Genomic DNA, 7,500 nt, shown 5'->3' on the forward strand with positions numbered 1-7,500 from the left:
CTCTATAGATCCTCGGTAGAGCCTTACTCTATAAACCTTGGGTAGAGCCTTAATCTATAAACCTTGGGTAGAGCCTTACTCTATAGACCTTGGGTAGAGTCTTACTCTAAAGACTTTGGGTAGAGCCTTACTCTATAAACCTTGGGTAGAGCCTTACTCTATAGACCTTGGGTAGAGCCTTACTCTAAAGACTTTGTGTAGAGCCTTACTCTATAAACCTTGGGTAGAGCCTTACTCTATAGACCTTGGGTAGAGTCTTACTCTAAAGACTTTGGGTAGAGCCTTACTCTATAAACCTTGGGTAGAGCCTTAATCTATAAACCTTGGGTAGAGCCTTACTCTAAAGACTTTGGGTAGAGCCTTACTCTATAAACCTTGGGTAGAGCCTTACTCTATAGACCTTGGGTAGAGCCTTACTCTATAGACCTTGGGTAGAGCCAGGATCCTAGGTAGAGCCTACTGTAAGAATTGCCATAGTGCCCCTGGGCAAGAGAGAGAGAGAGAGAGAGAGAGAGAGAGAGAGAGAGAGAGTGCTCGCCCTAACCCAACCTTCTCTATGGGCACGAGTGCATTCTCTCTCTCTCTCTCTCTCTCTCTCTCTCTCTCATATCATAAAGAGTACTCTAACTTTGCTTTTAAAAATGGCACATGAATTTAGGGAGACCAGAAGGATCCTCTCTCTCTCTCTCTCTCTCTCTCTCTCTCTCTCTCTTTCATCGTAAAAAGTACTTTGATTATCTGCAGAGAATTGATCATAAAAAGTATCTTGATTTTAAAAAATGACAAATAAATTGTGGCAGACTAGAAGGATCATCTCTCTCTCTCTCTCTCTCTCTCTCTCTCTCTCTCTCTCTCATATCATAAAGAGTACTCTAACTTTGCTTTTAAAAAATGGCACATGAATTTAGGGAGACCAGAAGGATTCTCTCTCTCTCTCTCTCTCTCTCTCTCTCTCTCTCTCTCTCTTTCATCGTAAAAAGTACTTTGATTATCTGCAGAGAATTGATCATAAAAAGTATCTTGATTTTAAAAAATGACAAATAAATTGTGGCAGACTAGAAGGATCATCTCTCTCTCTCTCTCTCTCTCTCTCTCTCTCTCTCTCTCTCTCTCATCAAAAGTACTTTGGTTTTTAAAAATGATGCCTTGAATTGTAGGAGACTAAAAGGATCCTCTCTCTCTCTCTCTCTCTCTCTCTCTCTCTCTCTCTCTCTTGCCCAGGGGCACTATGTCAATTCTTACAGTAGGCTCTACCAGGATCCTGTCTCTACCCAGGATCCTGTCTCTACCCAAGGTCTATAGAGTATGACTACACTCTCGAAATATTTCCCTCTGCGAAAACAATTAAATATAAATAAACTAAAGTCTGTATTTCCCGTATTCTCGCTATAGGTTTTTAACAGCTCCCAGCATCTTCATCAACCCAATACTTACTTGAAAACCGTTACATGGTTTTATATTTCCCTTATCGTATGAAAACCGGTGTGGACAGGAATTTTAAGGCTGGGTCATAGCCGAAGGAGGTCGAGCAGAGAGAGGGGTCCTTGTCTCGGACCATCTTTTACAGATCTTCTCAGTCTTGGGTTAGATTAGATGCCTTTCTGATTCACGAAGTGGAAATGTTATTTTTATAGAAATTATTAGCAAATTATTATTATTAATAAATTATTACAATTATTATTATTAATAAAATTATTACAATTATTATTATGAATAGAATTATCATTAATATAAATAAAATTATTAATATTGTAAATAAAATTATTATTATAAATAAAATATTTTTTATAAATAAAATTACCTTTATCATTGAAATTATTAAAATTATTATTATCAAAATTGTTAGAATTATTATTACTAGGTGTTTCACTATTATTAGTATTGAGTTTTTGATTATTATCATTATTATTATTATTATTATTATTATTATTATTATTATTATTATTATTATTTTAAAAAAGATTTAAAATTATTATTATTACAATTATTATCATCATTAAAATTAAAACTTATAATTCGAATTAAAATCCTTATCATTAAAATTACAATTATTATTATTGAAATTAATATAAGATTAATTTAAAGAATCTCTATTGGAAAGCCTAAAATCACCTGTCCTCCAAAATGACCCCACAACTGACACCTGCAGGCCAATGGGGCTAAGAACTCCACCCACGTGAACACCCGAAAAGATACGCCCAGGTAGTTTTGGGTGTGAGGTGTTGTCCTGCAGATGTTTGTGTGTACTCTCTCTCTCTCTCTCTCTCTCTCTCTCTCTCTCTCTCTCTCAAGGAATCAGTCCTCTGAAGAAGTATCGTGAAACTAGTCAGGACTTCATCATATCATATATTTTCTATTTTGATTTTCCCTGTGGTTCTTCTGCATATATATATATATATATATGTGTGTGTGTGTGTGTGTGTGTGTGTATGTGTGTGTGTGTGTAAAAGAACCACAAGGAAAATGAAAATAGGAAATATATGATTAAGTCCTGACTAGTTTCGTGATACTTCTTCAGAGGACTCTGAAGAAGTATCACGAAACTAGTCATGACTTAATCATATATTTCCTATTTTCATTTGCCCTGTGGTTCTTCTGCATCTGAGCATCACGTTTTCCTGTGATTTTTACGCGTATATATATATATATATATATATATATATATTTGTTGGACAGAAACTTACGGTCTATTAAATTTCTTATTCCTGATCTAGATATTAATCTCTGGCACCGTCGTTCAATTAGTTCATTATGCATGTTGCATAAGATTTTTCATAACTCTGACCATCCTTTACATTCAGATCTCCCTGGACAATTCTATCCTGTTCGTAATACTAGGCAGGCAGTTAATTCTAATAGCCAGGCCTTCTCCATCACGAGACTCAATACTACGCAGTACTCTAGAAGTTTTATTCCAGCTGTTACCAAGTTGTGGAATGATCTTCCTAATCGGGTGGTTGAATCAGTAGAACTTCAAAAGTTCAAAGTTGGAGCAAATGCTTTTTTGTTGACCAGGCGGACATGAGTCTTTTTATAGTTTATTTAGGACATATTTGTTTTTGATGCTGTTAATAGTTTATATATGACATGTCTGTTTTGACGTTGTTACTGTTTTTAGAATGATTTATTGTTAATTTGTTCTCTTCATTTATTTATTTCCTTATTTCCTTTCCTCACTGGGCTATTTTTCCCTGTTGGAGCCCCTGGGCTTATAGCATCTTGCTTTTCCAACTAGGGTTGTAGCTTGGATAGTAATAATAATAATAATAATATATATATGTGTGTGTGTGTATGTGTGTGTGTATGTGTGTAAAAGAACCACAAGGAAAATGAAAATAGGAAATATATGATTAAGTCCTGACTAGTTTCGTGATACTTCTTCAGAGGACTCTGAAGAAGTATCACGAAACTAGTCATGACTTAATCATATATTTCCTATTTTCATTTGCCCTGTGGTTCTTCTGCATCTGAGCATCACGTTTTCCTGTGATTTTTACGCGTATATATATATATATATATATATATATATATTTCCCTAGCATTAATAAATCAATGTAATTATAAACCAAAATGGCATTTAATATCAATTCTACCATTGGGAATATATATCCACTGGAAATTCATTTATTATAACAGCTTCTGGCTGGGAAGAGATTCGAACTTATTTCTAAGCCGAAATTATGCCGGCGGGGACACTACCAATTGAGCTATCGAGATATATATATATATATATATATATACAGTATATATATATACATACATATATATATGTGTATATATATATATATATATATGTTAGCGAGGAATAATTTTCTAGTTTAAGACAAATTTTACATTAACTTGGAAAAAAGGGTCACTTAACAGGCTCTTGTTAAGCATCTCGCTCAAAACTTCCCATTAACGTATCGCATATCTATATATTACCCATTCCAGGTCCAAAGATTTTATGACCTCGAAGGAGGAGGATCCTATATCCCATCCTAAGACAGGGCTTTTGATCTTAGCGCCTCCCTCTCTGTTAATCTGGAAGGTCTTAGACCACTACTGACTGACTGGGAGCAGTTGGAGAGATAACTGTGAAAAAGTCATTTTCTGGCTCCAACAGTCAATACTTTTAAAAGGGCTGTAATCCGTTCGTCTCCTCGTGTGAATCCTTAAATCCCTTGTCCCGGATGAAGGGTATCCTTTTACAACGGAGGGGGGCCTGAAAGGCAGGTTGATGGTCAAGAAAGATCTGGAGTTACCCAATATGAAGAGCTCTTGACATACACACACACACACACATTTCAGCTGTAGCCACGTTTTGTTATGGCTAAATGACTCGCATCATTCACCGATCACGTTTCGCAAATATTTGCAGAATTTTTTTAGATGTTAAATTTGACGATAATTTTCATAAATTGCGATGTTGAAAAGGTAGGTAGGTAGTTATGAGAAGTTGGCCTGCTTATCGCAAGACACGGGCTCTTGCACTAGAGCAGCCCACAGGATGTTGAAGCGTATGTATATAGTGGCATTCATAACAACAAGTCAATTTACCGCCTCTTTAATACCCCATGGAAAGGAGATAAGCTCCGAGCAAAAAAAAAAAATAGATAACAACACGATGTATTGACTTGCACTTAAGCCAGTGACGTTTATAATTTTCTGCATTCAAACTTTATGAGGAAAACAAAATAATGAATCTTGGAGAAGACCGACGAACGCACATTGGAACAAATATTATTATTATTATTATTATTATTATTATTATTATTATTATTATTATTATTATTATTATTATTATTATTATTATTATTATTCCTACTTGCTAAACTACAACCCTAGTTGGAAAAGCAGGATGTTATAACCTTAGAGGCTCCAACAGCGAAAATAACCCAATGAGTAAAGGAAACAAGGAAATATTAAAGATTTTAAGAACGGTAACATTGAAATAAGTATTTCCTATATGAACAACAAACAAATTTAACAAAACAAGAGCTATTTATCATTTTAATGACTTGTTTTATAAACATGACGATATCAAACGTTATGAAAATGAAATTTAACATTTTCTATTAAATCCGTTTTCCAGAAAGTCTCTTTTTTTTTCAAACTATTGGTTTATTTGGTTTCATTAATTCCGGTACACTTCATGGGAAGCTAGTGTACCGTAATTAATGATGGCAACTGTACGTAGTAGCTATGAGCTAAAATAAAATGAAGAACAATAGTTTATAACATTTATTTCAATTGATGCTGTTCAGCATAAAGATTGGTAGTAATAGACCAATATTTGATCTGACATTGTTTTATTTACATTGAAACATGAGAACATAAGCGACTTAGTGGAAACAGCGTTCATTACTCTGGAGGAAGGTAGAGGCTCATTTACACGGGGTGGCTGAGTGTGGGGGGGTGGGGGGGGGGGCGGTACAGCAATTGCTGTAAGTCAGGAGGTAAGAGGCCAATCTGGGGTGGGGTTAAAAGTTACTGTTAATGATAGATGCAAAGGTTGGCTTACGATATTCAGCATTGTTAAATACTGTTAACCCGAGAGAGAGAGAGAGAGAGAGAGAGAGAGAGAGAGAGAGACAAGGATTTAGGATGCCTCAAAGACTTTTTAGTCCATCCGCGGACTCGCGGAGACTCCACTTGCTCTTTGGTAGCCTCGTTTGGTAGAGCGATTTACTTTAAGCATTTAGAGAATTCTTATGATCTTGTCTAACTTATTCTTGGACTCGTTTACCGCGTTACTGTATACTACACCTGCCGGAAGTCTATTCCAAGAGAGAGAGAGAGAGAGAGAGAGAGAGAGAGAGAGAGAGAGTTGGGAGCTGAGCCCACCATGAAATCTAAACTTCCCAACCAGGATTATTATAAGTTCCGGCCGCAATTGCTGAGGTCTAGTTGTCATTATTTCCTTCTCCGACGATCAATGCTCCCATTGAAATCCGAATATGACGAGTGATTGACAGCTCGAAGGCGGGGTCAGGCAACCCACCCAGATCAAAAAAAAAAAAAAAAAAAAAAAAAAAAAGGATTTCGACCGTTTGGTGGGCCACCAACTCGAAACGATTTGAAATTCCCGATCTGATTCCAGGTTGAAAAGGTTGTTAGTTCCGGTTCTGGCGAACATAACCTATAAATGATTTAGTCAGTTGTACTTTAATTCATCATGAAATAATCCCATTTTACGAAAACAATCGTCCGACCGCTACCCGACCACCAACTTTTTTTTATTCTTTTTTCTCGGCGCACCCGTGATAGGTAATACCAACAGTAGCCATTGTGTGTAGCCTAAGGAGGCCGCCAACCATTTGGGCCGAACCAATTGTTAATGGCAAACGACACACACTTGTCCATTCTGGGCGATAATAAGGATAATCCCTTCCCCCTGTCCCTACCTGTTAATATGCCTGGTCCTTTTAAAATCTCTTCGCTCTAACCACACGGGGTTTATTTCTCGACGCCTCTATTCTACCAACAGATTGGGTCGGATCAAAGCCATATTCTTTGAAAGCATATTTATGGTGTCTATTCGTCTTTTATTTTCCTTTCTTTTATTTGTTCAAATATGAACGTCGGTCTATTCCAGGATTCATTATTTTGTTTTCCTCTTAGAGTGTGATTGCAGAAAATTATAGACGTTACTGGCTTAAGGTAGTAGGTTGGCCTGGACACCAGCCAACCGTTGGGATGATACCGCTACAGAGTTATTGGATCCTTTGACTGGCCAGTCAGTACTACAGTGGATCCTCCACTTTGGTTACGTTCACTTTCCCTTTATCTAGACACACACATTGAATAATCTGTTTTTTTTTTTTTTTTTTTTCTTTTTTTTTACATATTCTCCTCTGTCCTCATACACCTGACAACATTGAGATTACCAAACAATTCTTCTTCCCTTGGTCACTTTCCTTTTGGTAAGGGTAGAAGAGACTCTTTAGCTATGGTAAGCAGCTCTTCTAGGGGGACACTCCAAAATTATACCATTGTTCTCAAGTCTTGGGTAGTGCCATAGCCTCTGTACCATGGTCTTCCACTGTCTTGGGGTAGAGTTCTCTTGCTTGAGGGTACACTCGGTCACACTATTCTATCTTATTTCTCTTCCTCTTGTTTCGTTAAAGTTTGTATAGTTTGTATAGGATATATCTATTTTTATTTTATTTTTCTTTGTTACCTTTCCTCACTGGGCTGTTTTCCTTGTTGGAGCCCTGGGCTTATAGCATCCTGCTTTTCCAACTAGGGTTGTAGCTAGGCAAGTAGCATTATTATCATTATTATTATTATTATTATTACTTGCTAAGCTACAACCCTAGTCGGAAAAGCAGTATGCTATAAGCCCAAGAGGATCCAACAGGGAAAATAGCCCAGTGAGGAAAGGAAACAAGGAAAAATAAAATAATTTAATAAGAGCAACATCATTAGAATAGATATATCCTATATGAACTGTAACTGTGATATTCCCTACTAACTTCAAAGACACTGAATAAATAAATTGTGGCAAGAGATTATTGC

Source organism: Palaemon carinicauda, chromosome 12 (assembly GCF_036898095.1).
Source record: "Palaemon carinicauda isolate YSFRI2023 chromosome 12, ASM3689809v2, whole genome shotgun sequence".
NCBI classification, from domain to species: Eukaryota; Metazoa; Arthropoda; class Malacostraca; order Decapoda; family Palaemonidae; genus Palaemon; species Palaemon carinicauda.